This window comes from Diceros bicornis, chromosome 17 (genome assembly GCF_020826845.1).
Source record: "Diceros bicornis minor isolate mBicDic1 chromosome 17, mDicBic1.mat.cur, whole genome shotgun sequence".
NCBI classification, from domain to species: domain Eukaryota; kingdom Metazoa; phylum Chordata; class Mammalia; order Perissodactyla; family Rhinocerotidae; genus Diceros; species Diceros bicornis.
The window spans coordinates 22,254,931-22,271,836 of record NC_080756.1 but is presented as its reverse complement, the minus strand read 5'-3'; positions in this window follow the sequence as shown (position 1 = coordinate 22,271,836).

The following is a 16,906-nucleotide window of genomic DNA, read 5'->3' as shown; positions in this document are numbered from 1 at the left end:
AACCGCTCGGTCAAGGGGCTGGCCCACATACTGATTTTTTTTAAGCTGAAGGAGTTTGAGAAAACAGCAGAAGCAGGAAGTCACTCTGACCTTCGCCCCGCCCTTCTTCCCTGAAACAGGTCATAAAACCCTCACGTGAGAGGTGCCCTCCCTGCACCTGGAGGAAAGGCGCATCCTTATCTCAGAAGACGAGGGGACGCCGAGAAGAATCCTAACCAACAGGCCTTGCTAAGTCCCCCAGTTCACTACACTTACCTCATACTCTTTGACCTATCAGATCCCTCCACGACTGTCCACTCTTCAGCAGACCGAGCACAATACTCAGGTCTGTTGCTTCCACTCTTCATTTCCTTATGAAGGCTCCATGTCCCATAAAACTCATACTAAACACATTTTCATACTTTTTTCCTGGTAATCTGTCTTTGTCAGTTTAATTTTCTGACCCAGCCAGGGACCGAAAAGGGTCAAGGCAAACTTCCCCCCCACCCCCCAGTGACCCCATTTAACCTTAAGCACAACACTCTAAAGTGGGTATCATTCCGCTTATCTTTCAGATGAGGAAATTAAAGCTGCAAGAGTTTAAATGACTTGCCCAAAGTAAGTTTACCAGACATGGGGGGAAAAACACAGGATAGCCAGTTAGATTTGGATTTCAGATAAGTAGCAAATAATGTGTTAGTATAAATACATCCCTAATATTATTCATTATCTGAAATTCAAATTTAACTGGGTGTCCTGTATTTATACAGCAACCTTAGCCCAAAGTCACAGCACTGGTGTGAGACCAAGTCGGGACCATAAGATCGGGTTTCTCTAAGCCCAGGGCTCTTTCCACCACCCCGGGGTAAGGCGCCTAAACTCTGCACTCGGATCTGCAAATGTGTACAAATGTTATAGAAAATTGCCTCTATCAGATACTCAAATAGCCATGGCTAACTAATATTTTTCACTATAACTAAATTAACCTTGTAGAGGGTGTGAATCTGAATCCAGACACCCTGGTGTCAAAAATTATAGCTTTATTTTTTATAATTCAACTTAACTTCTATTTGAAATCGTCCTTCTGCTAGGAGAGTGGAAGCACAACCTCCCAGCCCTCTCCCTGGGATGCACCACTGTGAGATAATAGAAATATGTATCTTGGTCTCTGCCCCCAGTTCCTGGCACAGAGCTCCTAAAACCCCTAATTTCCTAAGTGACAAGATTACTAGGAGCATCTCTTGTTCTAATATTCGGTCTTTGTCCCCAGTCCTTGACACAGAGCTCTGAAATCCCTTGGAATTTCCCTGGTGACAGTAGTGTCTTTTGTTCTAATGAGGTGACTCTGGGTGGGCTCCTGGATGGGGGCTGGTCACCAGAAAGACCAAGCCATGATTAGAGGCTTGGAATGTTCAACCCCACACCCCCTTCTCCAGAGAAGGAAGAGAGGCTGGAAGTGGAGTTAAGGATCGATCATACCTACATGAAGAAGCCTCCATAAAACCCCAAGAGTATGGGGTATGGAGAGCTTCCAGACTGGTGGACACATCTATACTGGGAAGGTGATGCACCCCAACTGCACGGGGCCAGAAGCTCCTGTGCTCGGGACCCTCCCAGACCTCACTCTATGTATCTCTTCATCTGGCCGTTCATCTGTATCCTTTATCATATCTTTTGTTATATAATAAACTGGTAAGTGTTTCCCTGAGTTCTGTGAGCTGTTCTAACAAATAACCGAATCCAAGGGGGAAGAGGTCATGGGAACCTCTGCTTTGTATCCTTCGGTTTATAGCCAAGTTGGACAGAAGTTGTAGGAAACCTGGGGACATACTACTTGTGATTGGCATGTGAAGTGGTGGAGGCACTCTCATGGCACTGAGCCCTTTACCTGTGGAATCGGATGCTAAATCCAGGAGATAGTGTCAGAATTGAGTTAAATTGTAGTACACCAGCTGACGTCACAAAGAATTGCTTGGTGTGGGAAAAATCCCCACACATCTGGTGTCAGAGAGGTGTGAGTGTGGTCAGCATGTGAGAGTGAAGGAGAGACACAGGAGGAGGAGTGTAAGTTTCTTACTCAGCCACAATTCTGGAGTCTTACCCAGTGCCAGCTTGCTGTGGGGCCAGAGTCCCCTCTGGTGACCATGTCATCTGTTCATATTCGGTGCTGTCTATGAAGGTCTTCATGTCCCACGCCCCTGATGCTACAGTGACACGGAGTCCCGGGTCTTTGGGGAGTTGCTGAAGGCCACATCTTCCCGTGACAGAATCTCCCGGAGACTGGCGGCCTCTGCAGGGCTCTGACTCGGAGGCAGAGTGCAGGTTCCCTCTGCTCCCATCACCTCTCACCCTCTCCCCACCCTGGGGATGAGACAGAGATTTTTCTTTTTCTGGTCTTTGAGAAATCACATCTCCCTTTAGTTTCTGGCTGGGCACTTTTATCTATTCTTTGAGTCTTTTCCCTATTCCTTGGGGTTTGGACTTTTGAAAGCGAAAGTCAAGAGGATGCCCACACTTATGTATCTCTGCCACATCCCCTTCCCTGTGGTAAGGAACACAGGACCAACTAATTGCCTAAATGCGGAAGAGGAAGTTCAGAAGGAAATTCAGGGAGAAAAAAACTCATTCGTATCTTAAAATATTCTCCTGCCACAACATAACGTAAGAGTTATGCTTTTGTAAGTAAAGTATTTACATGTTATGGTTTCTTTATTCAATGCACTGCTGTCTACAACTCTGCAATTGAAATTAGTATAATCCTCTTAGGCACTGCAGCCAGACCAGCTTCCCGAAGGCAGGCTCATCCGATTCCCTCTGAGCTCAGATCCCTCCAAAGGCTCCTCTTTGTCGCCAGCAGATATTCCAGGATCCTCAGTTTGGTGTCTGAGCACGTCCGCAATCGGCCCCATTCTGTTCTCTATTCCATCTTCCACAACTCACCACGGCAGCCACAACCCCACCATCACGTTACTCCATCGCAACGCCTCCCTTCCTCCCCGCTGCCTCTCACACCTGCAGACACAACTGCTGAGTTCACGTCCCACCATCCCACAGCCACGCCAGCCTATCCCAACCCACTTCAGCTCCCATCAACCAACTCCTCCTCCAACCACCTCCCTTGCTGTCCCTTTAGACCTCTAAGAAGGATACACTGCATTTTAAAACGTGAACAGAAAATCGCATGTGCCAGCACAGGAGAGTTGTTAACGAATTCACCCAAGTTTCTTTGCCTTGCCCTGGAATTGCATCATCTTGATAGGGTAACACTGGTTATGTCATAAAAATCCAAGCTCTGGATCCTAAATAAGTGAGAAAGCAAATGCCTTATTAAATTCAGTTTGTCTGGCAGAAAAATAATAGGCTCATTGAGATGTAAAAGATACAAAAGGCAGCTTTAGGAGCGAAAAGGTGGAAACCATCCAGTCCAGTACACCCTTCATCTCACAGTGAGGAAATACCCTCCACCACCCCCATCACCTGCCAGAGACAGGTTCCTCCTGTCACAATGAAGGTGACATTCCTAACACTCTATACAATGTGGAAAACCCTCCAGAAAACCTGCTGAAAAGCTTCTAAAGGCTCACAGGCATAATTAGCAACAATCAATAAATGCATTAAATGTGTGAATGTGATGAATGACACCAAAACAGAGATACTCTGAGAAGGGCATTGAGGAAGAGGGAAAGTTTGCCAAACTGTGTCTTTCTAGGCCTTCGCTCGTCAGATTTGCCCCCTCAGAGCACCATTTATCAGTGAATTCCTCCACAAAGCTGTAAGCAGGTAGTTCTTGAATGAATGTTCCTATTTATTGTTTCACCGTTGGACATATTAAGAAAAAAACTGCTCTCTCTAAGCAGAGAAAAGGTCTCACCTGAAATGTAGCATCTTCTTAGGTGGCTGGAGAAACACGCATCTTTAGACCAGAAACTTAAACTGAGTGGAGAGTCCCTACGTGGGAGGCAGAATTAGCATTATTCCTTGGCCTTGATCTTGAAGAACTGAAAATGTCAGGGAAAGCAGATTCTGGCATCAGGGAAGAGAGAAGATGCCCTCCACACGGAGGCAGTCTAGGAGCTGAGATGAGGGACTCAGGAGACACAGCATAATGGCACAGTCTTGGGGATCCCAGGAGAGAGCTACCCAGGGTGGCATAAGAGACCTGGGCTGTGTGAGCTAAACTTTTTACGCTTCTAGTATCTTCTTCATTTATATTCTATGTTTGCTCTTAGATTTGGTAAAGTCCTCTTGAAAATGCCAGTTTGCCCAAGATCTGCTAAGGGGATCCAAAGAAAGGGGTTTGTATCCACGAGTTTTCAAAGCTTAATTCCTCCATCTTGGGAGCCAGGCCCAGTGGTAGCAGTGGCCATCCTAGGAGGAGGGCTCCAAGGGAAGACCAAGTCACAGCCTCGTGGTCGCAGCACACTTCCCCATCTGGCAGGTCCCTTCAACGCTATAAGAGAGACTCCCACATACTTGTCCCACAGGAGCACCATAGGTCACCCCCCACCCCACTTCCAGCTCTACCCACGAGTGTCACTGAAAATGGCAAAGGGCCCAGGACTGCTAACAGCTGACCTTTGGCAACATTATCAATCCAGTAGGTAACTCTGAGCCTCCAGGCTCATCTCTTCCCCCTGCAGACCTCCAGCTTGCTATTACCTGTCATTCTTCGTTGGGAGTCTATCTACTCATCCAAAAGAGAGCCAGACAGACGTGAAATGCAGGGCCTCATCGCTGTCCTTGGTACTTTGTCTTCGGCGCCTGTGGGAGAATTACTGGTGGACGAAGTCTTGGCTTCAAGATGCCACTGGTGTTACTGGCTGAACAATTTCCCAGTGGCAGGAAAAAGAGAAACACTAACCCTCAGAGCCACCATGGTATGTGGAGTGTGCAGAGCAGGCAGAGCCTGGGGGGCCCAGACTACAGCAGGAGGCCTGGGGTCTCCTTTTCTGGAGACCCAAGTCTTGACCACTATTCCAAAAATAGGAGCTAAAGCCAGAGGGCTTCCCAGTGGAGTAGATTTAATTTAGATAGAGCACACAGAAGGAAGCATGAAATCTGAACTGACAGCAGATAAAGGGCTAGTACGTTTCTTCCAATATGTGACCCAGACTCTAAATGAGAGAAAGTGACCTCAACCACACCAGATTATTAAAGTCAGTCATTAGCATCCCTAACCACAGGGTGCTTGCTGCTATAGGGCTGCTGCCTCCACTGTAACGAAGAGCCTGATTCTTGGGCTGCAGGTAAGTGGACAGGATCTACCAAGGGGCAAGGAGAACTTGGGTATGATTCTTCTGGTACCACCATGCCAACAAGGATCCTCAGCATTAACGTCTCTCCATCAAAGTGGTTTGTTGATTTGGTCGTGGGCATCACTGGCTGGATGTGGCTCCTTGATGAAATGTCTGAAACAGTTTTCACCTTAGATGTCACTCCATTTGGGGCAGCCTGCCCTCCACCTCCCCTCTCATCCCATTGATTACACTTTATTGCATTCTTGTACATTTCATTGTATTCCCATTGGATTCGCTCCCAGTAATAAAACACAACATTTATTGTCACTGACTGTGTCGCAAACCCGACACTAAGCACTTTAGATGAGTTATCTCATTTACTCCTCACATCAGCTCTGTGGAGTAGGTGCTTGTTATTATCTCCACTTTAAAGATGAAGAACCTGTAGGTCAGGGACTTTGAGTCATTAGCCCCAGAGCTGGTATTCAGACCCCTGGCTGTGTGACTCTTGAATCTAAGTTCTGATGCTGGCCCGTCTCTCTAGACTGTAAGCACAAAGGCACCACCAGTATCATTCATTCACAGATACTTATTGAACACCTAATACAGACTATTCTAAGCTATTCTAAGTGCTAGGAATAAAAAAGGCAAGGTCCCTGTGTGCAAGAAGCCAACACACTAGAGGTTAGAAAACAGATAAGAAATGAGTAACCAATAAATGAAAAATATCAATGAGGTTGTGATAAATGTCAGGGGTGTAACAAAAAAAGCAGATACGCTAGCCAGAGAATGACTGGTGCGGGAGCCGGTGTAGGGCCGGGAGGGAGAGGGTCACTTCAGTCTGAGGGCCTGGGGAGGACCTCTCTTAGGAAGGAACCTCTGAGCTGAGACCTGCAAGATGAGGAGGGAAGAGAGTCCTGAGGAAAGGCCTAAGACATATTCAAGAAATAGAAAGGAGGCTCACGTGGCTGGGGAAAAATGAACAAAGAGATTCTACCCAATGCTGGAGGTGAGATTTTATTTTCAGTGTAATAGAGCCAGCATTGTCTCCCTAACCACTGAATCTACAGTGCTTAGTGATATGTTCAAGGTACATGTAACAGTCACTGAATAAAATATTTTTTGCATAAAGGAGTGAAAGAATAAATGATACACAGCTTCCAGCTCTAGGGAATAAGTTACAGAGTGGTATATCCTGTAGGAGACTGAGACCCTGACATTGACCTGAGATGCAGAGTGTTCTACCTCCCACCTCTGCTGCACCCTGAGAGCCTGACGGGGTGGCTAGAAACCAGAGACACTGCAGAATGGAGACCTGCAAATCGAAGGCCTTTTGCATTTTGTTGCACGGCTACAGTACAAGGAGTAGAAGATGAGCATGCCATTGCTGGGTGTGTGTGTGTGTGTGTGTCTGTGTGTGTGATGCCCCTATTCAGAATGCACAACAGCCTCCTTGTTTGGCTGCGTGCACGATCCTCTTTAATCTCTGGAGGACAAAACGCATGTAACAAACGGGAGGAGGACATCTTCCTGGGGACTGCAGTCCTAATTTCTGGGTGACAGATTCTGAAGAGCCATGCTGGCTGCTTCCAAGGGACCCGAGTCTGAGCAGGAAGGGAACTTGGCAAATGATCGCACCAGTCTTCCCCAGGGTGGGGGTGATGGACACGAGCCAGCCTGTACCTAACGCAGCTGGCTGACTCACGTGCTGCCTTCCTTCACACTGCGTTTCTCATCTGTGACATGCCATCTGATGAGAAAGGCTTCTCATTATCTCCAAGCCACAGAGTCACCGTAGGAAGCAAGCATGCAGGCCACTTTAAGTAGTTGCCTGGTACATTCTTATTTTGCCAAGAACTTCATCAGCCTTTCTAGATAATGCTTCTACCCCTCCAAGAGTTCTAGATAGTACATGGAGGAGGTCAAAGGACAACTCCCGGACTGGAGAGACAGTACTATTCTCAGGGTCAGCCCAAAGTGTGACTGTGAACTGCGTGAACTTTGACCTCTGTGCTCGACATCTTTACCACTTTTTTCCTACCAAGCTCACCACCACCCCCACCCAAATGCCGCATGCTACTGCAAGAGGTGTGTGTAGAGAGTCAGTGTAGTTTGGAAGCAGACTTGGGTTTGAATTCCAATTTTACTACTGTTAGCAGTGTGACCTCAGTCAAGCTACTCAACGTCTCTGTGCCTCGGTGAGTCAATCTGTAAAATTAAGAGAATAGTGTTGATAAGATTAAATGCACAAAGCACCATGCGTACTTGGCATATATTCCGTACTCATCCTTGTCCTAATCATTCTCCTACAACCAAAGGCCCATTCCCTTTTCCTTAAGGACATAGGCCAGCACAGAGGGAAGATGCTCACAAATTTATTCTCCTGAGGATGTTAGGATACAATAGGTTTTATGTGTTTCTCTTCCCAGTGATATCTGTGTTCCAAGAAATCCTAGTTCAGGGATTTCATGCTATGTGGTCATATTGGCAGAGGGTAAGAGAGCCTTCCCTAGATACAGCACATCCCCCTGTACCAAGCCCATGGAACAAGCAAACAGCAGAGATTTGTGAGTTTACCATGCCCTTAACCTCACTTCTACATTGTTCAACCATAGTTCATTCAACCATAGAAGAGGCTGATTGAGGAAAAACCACATAAAGCTTTGGAAGTAAAATCTTAAACGAAGCAAACTTTGATTGACTCTTGGAGATAGATCAAAATTTCATTAATTCAGAAGAGAATGAAAGTCTATTCATACAGTTCTTCGGCCAGATTCACTTAATGGTGACTTTAATAAATGCCGTGCAAGTCCAGCCTGCTCTCAAACAGCTAAGGTGTGCTCCTTCCAGCCTCTGCTTTCACATCTCCCCTTCTCTTTGTCTGGAAAGCTCTTATCGCCCCTTCCGCACCTGGCAAAATCCTATTCATGTTTGAAGGCCTAGTTCAAATGCCATCTTCTCTGTAAAGCTTTTCAAAATCTTCATCCAACCATTCAGCAAAATTAGTCACACAATTCTTTACCTCTTAGAGTTTTGTTCCTACCTTCGGAATGAGGTTTACCACAGTTCATTCACACATCTCATTGTAGTAGTGGTTTGTGCTATCTCCCACACTAGACTGTGAGCAATCAGAGGGCAAGAGCCCTGCTTTATCCACGTTTGTATTTCTGGTACCATGCTCTGTGCCTGGCACATAGTGCGCCCTCAGTAAAGGTTGGTGGAATTGAACTCATTAATTTTGGGGGAAGTACTGAGACTCCCCAAGCTTCAGTTTCCTACTTTATAAAAGGTGGTGAAGATATCCACAACAGAAGGCCAGTGCTCCGATTCAATGATGTGCCAGACATAAAATACTGTCTTGCACCCAGCATGGACCCTTCTACATAATTAGCTCACGAGGAGTTGACTAAATTCATCCATTCAGTAAAAATTGTTTAGATACTGTGTCCCCAGTGCATCTCAGTAAACAAGATAGGCAATGACCCTGATCTCATGGAGTTTATATCTCAGAGGGAGAAGGCAGCTGATAGCTAGTAAACAAATAAATATACCAGAAAATATTAGTGATAAATGCTTTGAAAAAAATTAAATAGGAGCCAGCCTGGTGGCGTTTTAAGTTGGCACGCTCCACTTCAGCGTCCCAGAGTTCATGGGTTTGGATCCCGGGTGCGGACCTACACACCACTCATTAAGCCATGCTGTGGCGGCATCCCACAAACAAAATAGAGGAAGATTGGCAACAGATGTTAGCTCAGGGCCAATCTTCCTCACCAAAAAAAAAAATTTAAACAGTGTGTTGATACAGAAAGTTACTTGGGTAAGGGAGGTGGTGGGGAAGGCTTCTCAGAGGAGGTGATGTTTGAGCCAGAATCTGCATGACCAAAAGGAACTATGTGAAGATCTGAGAAAAGAGCACTCTGGGCTCTGCAACAGCAAGTGCAAAGGCCCTGAGGCAGGTACAAGACTGAAGAGAGAAAATGAAGTAAGGATGATGGGAGCATTTTGACCTAAGGAAGGAGTGGAAGAGATGCAGCTGGAAAGGTAGGCATGCACTAGATCACTTGGAGACTTAATAGGCTAGGATAAGGAATTTATATTTTATTCAAAGGGCAATGAAACACCATTTAGAGGTTCTTAATCAGGGTAGTGACATGAACTGATCTATGTTTTTAAAAGTTTACTCTAACAATTATGTAGAGAAGAGGTTGTGGGGGCAAGAATGGAAGTAGTGAGATCAGTTATTCCTAACGGTAGTAGTCTAGGAAGGAGATGTGGACTTGACCTAGGCTGATGGAATTGAAGATGGAGAGGAGGGGACTGAATATGTTTCAGAGATGGAGCCGGAGGACTTACCGGTGGAAAATGAGGGAAAGTGAGGAACCAAGCATGAGGCAGAGATTTTGACTTAAGCTTCTGAGTGAGATTAAATTCGAAAATACAGAAAATATTTTAAAACAATTAGTGGTAGATGTACTTTTCCTATTTGTCCTGCCTAGTACTATTAAAAACCCTGGACATTATTTACAAATCAAACGTAAGAAAACTCTGAAAAGTAGAAAGAAGAAGGCAGGTCGACTCGTGACTTTGGGACCCAAAGAATGCAGTGGTGAATACCCCGAGCTTTCTTTTTACCTCATTTATCCCAAACATGGCACTAAGAGGCCAGCAACCCAGAAAACCAATGGGCACAGACCAAAAAAAGCCCCCCAAAATCTGCTCTCTCTGGCCAAAGGACCAGGAAAGGCGCAGCCAAGCAGGACAGAAACTTTCAGACAATAACCATTCTCCTCCAGGCAAACACCACAGAAAAATCTGTGGCTCCACTCTCATCCACACCAGCAAAAACCAAGTAGGGAGCCTAGGCTTCCACCCTTACCAGGCTCTAATGAGGAGCTCCAACACCCAAGGAGGCTGGTGTAAGAGAAGGCCAAGGGGAGAGCCAGGAATTTTATACTCACTGGCCAGTAACAAGCACGTCAGCCCCTCATGGTATAAATGGCGATCACATGGAGCAACTGGACTTTTACCCACACCTGGCAGTAATGAGGTGCCCATCCCCCTCCCAGGTATGGTATCAAAGGAGGCCTAATGGAGAGGCAGGACTTTCACCACCACTCAGCAATAAGGAGACTGCCCTCACCACACTGTCAGTAGAGACCACATGGGGAAACACCACTCCCATCTCCACCCATTAGTAATGCAGAGTCCCCACCCTCGCCCCCAAGCGTCAACAGAGGCTGAGTGGGGAATTCAGATTTCTACCTCCACCTGACAGTAACAGAGTGGTGGTGACAACCCACGCACCCCCCCGCCAGAGAAGCATCAGATTAAGTCAGCTTTAGAAATAAGGATTAAATATGATCCAGAATCTCATACATAATATGAAAATGTCCAGGTTTCAATTTAAAAAATCACTCATTATGCAAAGAAATAGAAAGCACTCAAACTGAATGAAAAAGACAATTAACAGATGCCAGCTCCAAGAAGAAAGAGATATTAGAATGATTTGACAAAGACTTTAAAGCAGCCATGATAAAAATACTTCAACAAGCAATTACAAATATGCTTGAAACAAATAAAAAATAGGAAATAGAAGATATAAAGAAAAAGCAAATAGAAATTTTAGTACTGAAAATTACAATAACTGAAATAAAAATCTCAGTGGATTGGTTCAACAGCAGAAGGAGGAAACATAGGAGAAAAACATTGAACTGAAAGATAGAACATTAGAAATTACTCAATCTGAAAAACAGAGAAGAGAGACAAAAAATATAGTCTCAAGGATTTGTGGGATTGTAAAAAATGATCTAACATTCATGTAATTTGAGTCTCAGAAGGAAAGGAGAAAGATGGCAGGGCTTAAAAAGTATTCAGAGAAATAATGGCTAAAAACTTCCCAAATTTGGCAAGAGAAAAAAACCTACAGATTCAAGAGGCTGAGCAAACCTCAAACAGGGTAAATTCAAAGAAGTTCATGCCAAAACACATCATAATTAAACTTCTGAAAACTAAAAACAAAGACAAAATCTTGAAAGCAGCTAGAGAAAAATGACAGCTTACCCATAGGAAAATAACAATGACAGCAGATTTCTCATTATAAACCATGGAGGCCAGAGGAAGTACACTATATTTTTCAGCAGTGAAAGAAAAGAACTGTCAACCAAGAATCCTATATCCAGCTGAAAATATCTTTCAGGAATGACGTGGGTATCAAAAAATTCTCAGATGAAGGAAAACTAAGGTCTCACCAGGAGACCATCCAAAAAGAATGGCTAAAGGAAGTTCTCTAAACAGAAAGAAAACAATTAAAGGCAGAACCTTGGAATATTAGGAAACTAAGTAAATACAATAGGCTTTCCTTCTTCTTTTGAGTTTTCTAAATTATGTTTGAAAGTTGAAGCTGAATTCATAACATTCTCTGATATGTTTCTAAATGTATGTAAAGGAAATATTTAAGACTGTTATAAATAGGGGAGTGTAAATGGGATGTAAATGGAGGTAAGATTTCTATACCTCACTTGAAGGGCAAAATGACAACACCAGTAGTAAGTTATGCACATATAATATAATACCTAGAGCAATAAAAAAGCTATATTAAAACACTATCTTTTTAAAAAAAGATAAATCAAAATGGAATTTTAAAATACATTCCAGTAACACACAGGAAGGCAAGAAAAAGAAAACAGAAATGAAAAACAGTAAGAACAAACAGAAAGCAAAAAATAAAAAGGCAGACTTATGTCCTAACATATCAATAATTACATTAAATATAAATGATCTAAATGTACAAATTAAAAGACAGAGATTAGCAGGATGGATTACCAAACATGACCTAACTACATCTACCTATGTGCTGTCTACACAAAACTCACCTCAAATATAATGATATAAGAAGGTTGAAAATAAAAGGATGGGAAAAGGCATATCATGCAAACATTAATCAAAGGAAAGCAGGACTGGCTATATTAATATCAAGCAAAGTTGACTTCAGAACAAAGAACATTACTAGAAACAAGAAGGGACATTACATAATGACAAAGGGATCAATCCACCAAGAAGACACAGCAATCCTAAATGTGTATGTGCCAAACAGTAGAGTTGCAAAATATGTGAAGCAAAAACTGGTAGAACTGAAATGAGAAATAGACAAATCCACAATTATAGTTGGAGACTTCAACACTCCTCTCAAAAATTGATAGAATAGGGGCCGGCCCAGAGGCGCAAGCGGTTAAGTGAGCGCACTCTGTTGTGGCGGCCCAGGGTTCACCGGCTTGGATCCCGAGCATGCACCAATGCACTGCTTGGCAAGCCATGCTGTGGTGGCATCCCACATAAAGTAGAGGAAGATGGGCATGGATGTTAGCCCAGGGCCAGTCTTCCTCAGCCAAAAGAGGAGGATTGGCAGATGTTAGCTCAGGGCCAATCTTCCTCACACACACACACAAAAAAATTGATAGAATAGCCAGACAGAAAATCAGCAAACATATAGAAGAACTCAACACCATCAACCAACAGGTTGGCCTTCGTAAAATATTCCACCCAACAACAACAAAATCCACAGTTTTTTCAAGTGCCCACAAATTATATACCATATCCTGGGCCATAAAACAAACCTCAACAAATTTAAAACAATTGAAAATATCATTTCAAGGATAATAAGGGAATACTACAAACAACTCCACACACACAAATTTGACAACTTAGAAGAAATGAATCAACACCTCAAAAAACACAAACTACCATATATCATTCAACATGAAATAGATTATTTGAATAGCCCTATAATATTAAGGAAATTTCATTTCTAATTTAAAAACTCTCCAAAAATAAATCTCCAGCCCAGATTGTTTCACTGGAGAATTTATCTAATGTTTGAAGAAGAATTAGCACCAATTCTACACAATCTCTCCCAGGAAACAGAAGAAGAAAGAATATTTCCCAACTCATTTTATGAAGCTAGTATTAACCAAAACCAGACAAAGACAGCAATACAGTACTAACAAGAAAAAAGAAAACTACAGACCAATATCTCTCATGAATGATAGATGTAAAAATTCCTCAACAAAATATTAGCAAATAGAATTCATCATTATACAAAAAGATTTCTATACCATAACTCAATGGGATTTATTCCAGGGATGCAAGGCTAGTTCAGTATTTGAAAATCAATGTAATCCACCATATTAAAAGGCTAATGGAAAAAAAAATCACACGATCTTATCAATCAGTGCAGCAAAAGCATTTGAAAAAATTTAACACCCATTCTTGATTTAAAAAAAAAAACTCTCAGAAAAAATAGAAATAAAGGGGACTTTTCTCAACTTGATAAAGAGTACCTACAAAAAGAACCTACGATCTGCATTCTACTTAATGGTGAAAGATGGAATGCTTGCCCCCTAAGATCGGGAACAAGGCAAGATGTTCACTTTCAGCATTCTTCTTCAGCACAGTGCTGGAAGATCTGGCCAGTGCAATTTTCACAAAAATTAACTCAAAATGGATCACAGACCTAAACGTAGAACCCAAAACTTCCAAAACTGAAATGCAAAGAGAAAAAAGAATGAAAAAGACAGAACAGAATATTCAAGAACTGCAGGACAACTACAAAAAGTGTGACATACATGTAATAGAAATACCAGAAGGAGAAGAAAGGAACAGACGAAATATTTGAAGCAATAATGACTGAGAATTTCCCAAAATTAATGATAGACACCCACCCTTTACTGTACCTGGTGTTCCCTACTCCAGAGCTTCTGAAGGGTTCTGGAACGTAGAGTATCTTCTGTATTAGTTTGCTAGGGCTTCCATAACAAAGTACCACAGAATATGTGGCTTCAACAACAGGAATTTATTTTCTCACAATTCTGGAGGCTAGAAGTCCGAGATCAAGGTGTCAGCAGGATTGGTTTCTTCTAAAGGACTCTCTCCTTGGCTTGGAGATGACCATCTCTTCCCTTTTTCTTTGTGTAGTCTTCCCTCTGGTGTGTGTCCTAATCTCTTTCTTATGAGAACAACAATCGTATTGGATTAGGGCCCACCCTAATGCCCTCATTTTAATTTCATTACCTCTTTAAAGACCCTATGTCCAAATACAGTCACATTGAGGTATTGGGGGCTAGGACTTCAACATATGAATTTCGGGGGACACAATTCAGCCCGTAACACCTGCTTTATGCTCCTTCACGCAGATCCTTTCTATAACTCCCTCCTCCTTCATCTTTCCAAAATGTGTTATCTCATTTCCTAATGCCCTGCTGCCTTTCTTTTTGCTGTTTATGATTTATTCATTTGCAATCCTTTACTATTATTTTAGTAGAATCTGAGGGGAGACAGGAAGAAAAATGAATGTGCTTAATCCACCATCATTATCCAAAAGTCCCTACCCATTGTTTATTTACCACCTCCCTCTGAGAAGTCCTGTTTCTGATGTCAGACCACAGTAATCTCTCCTTTCTCTTAACTCCTAATTCATTTAACATAACTCTCTTCTGTTTCATTTTTATTAGCCTGCGAGTCCACTTCTAGGTTTTAAGCTTCTTAAAGCAAAGGTGGTATTTTCTACTTCTATTTTACCCACTAAATATCCAGTACAGTATTAAGTGTTCAATATTTGATTATTGAAAATAAGTAGATTAATTTTATGAATTTATAACATAACCTCATTCTTGTAATTCAGATTCAATTTTTTTAATTAATGTTTTAATGTAGTTGATCAATGAATATATTACATCATGGATTTCACAACGCACCACCCTATTATACGCTACAGCTGCAGGAGAAGGAAGTGTAAGATTCCATGTCCAAGTCCCAAACTGAAAAGCACAGTGCCATCTCCTGGACCAAAGCTAATAATGCAGCCCTTAAAAAAATAGCAATAGGGGCTGGCCCCGTGGCACAGCGGTTAAGTGCGCCCGCTCTGCTGCGGCTGCCCGGGGTTCGTAGGTTCGGATCCTGGGCACGCACCAATGCACGGTTTATCAAGCCATGCTGTGGCGTCCCATATAAAGTAGAGGAAGATGGGCATGGATGTTAGCCCAGGGCCAATCTTTCTCAGCAAAAAAAGAGGAGGATTGGCATTGGATGTTAGCTCAGGTCTGATCTTCCTCACAAAAAAAAAAAGAAAGAAAGAAAATGACAATAATACAGCTCCAAGTAAAAAGCAGGTCTACGGAAAGTAATTATACATGAAAATGAGACTCTTTGCTTTCCTTCTAAGAAATGTTAAGAGTAATATAATTAAAATCAATATTGATCACTAGTAACGAAAATCTTAGTCCTGAATTCAGGTCATTTACAGCTAGTTAAGTTGACCTGTTAACAAGATCTTCCAAGGTCACCATCTAAGGAGCCTCATTCCCTTGTACGATTTTCTCATTTTCTGAATTTCTACCAGGCCTGGATTCAAAATTCTCTGGTGGCTAATATTGTCTTGTGGTTGGTTAGTGAAGAGTTCGTTCTGCTTTGCTCTATCAAATGCAGTGATGAGTCAAGTGTGATGACAAATGAGATGCGAAGATGGAGTGAAGCCTGACTTTGTAACATTTCAGATGCACGGGCCAAAGGTTACTTACAGACTACACACCCAGTGTGAACATTCCGACCGACTCTGGTTATCCAAATCAGGCTTTCTTGGATGGAAAAGAAGGTGACAGGGTGAGTAAAAAGGGCATATCAAATCCCAGGTACCCAATGTGCGACACAAAACCAAAAACAAAAAAAATTAAAGCCAAGATTCGGGGAATCACAAGCATTCTCTGCACTCTTGTATGTTTACTGGATTTTCTTTTTCTTTTGGGAAGATTCCCTCATTGTTCTGGGAAACACGATTGGTGTTTTGGTCCAGCAGATCTAAAGTAAGTGCCTACCCACTCTTTCGGGGAAGTCCGGAAAGAGGAGTAATCCAAGTGCATGTGCGGAGGCTGCAGACTGCGATGCTGAGCCTTCAAAGGTAAAGACCATCTTCGCGGAGAGCAATGAACCTCTGTGGAGATTGTGAGAGCAGGGTACCTGGTTTTTGCTTCATCCGGCTTAGGCCAGCTGGTAGAGGAGAATTCTGGCCCTGAGGGGCACCGTGCAAAGAAGCAGTGGGCTCCAGGAGCAGGGACGGCTCTTCTCTTTCCGGTCCCATATTGCTCTGATGGCATCCTCAAGCATTCGGTAATGTTTTGTTAAACTCTGCCTTCTAGGATCACCTGTGTTTGGGAGGTTAACAGAGGGGCCTATGCCCATGCTTGGGGTTAAGCAGGCCGGGGGAGGAGCAGAAGCCTGGAGAAGAGGCTACAAAATGGGCACAGCAGGAAAGCCTGCAGCTGCTGTCCAGACTAGAGCTGACAAGGAACAGTCGGGATAGATTTGTGTTCATGCTAACCCTCCCTGGGGCGGGGGGGAGGGGGGGGGGGGCGTTGCTGGGACCCAATAAAAGAGTCATGTCTTCCAGTGACACAAGGAGACTCAAGCTATGTTTTGGGATATCAACAGAATGAATGACCCCCAGAGCTGGAGCCCTTGAGGGCATCCTGGTGACAGATAAGTCAATTTGAATCTGGTCCTCTCTCTGCATTCTGCACACTGGGGGCTTCAGATGGCCTTGCTATTTGGTTTGCAGTAGGGCTAAAGGCAGATGGGGGCCACCTCCCAGCATCCTACTGAACCTCACCTTCCACTAACCTCAGTCTAGTTATTACTGAGGT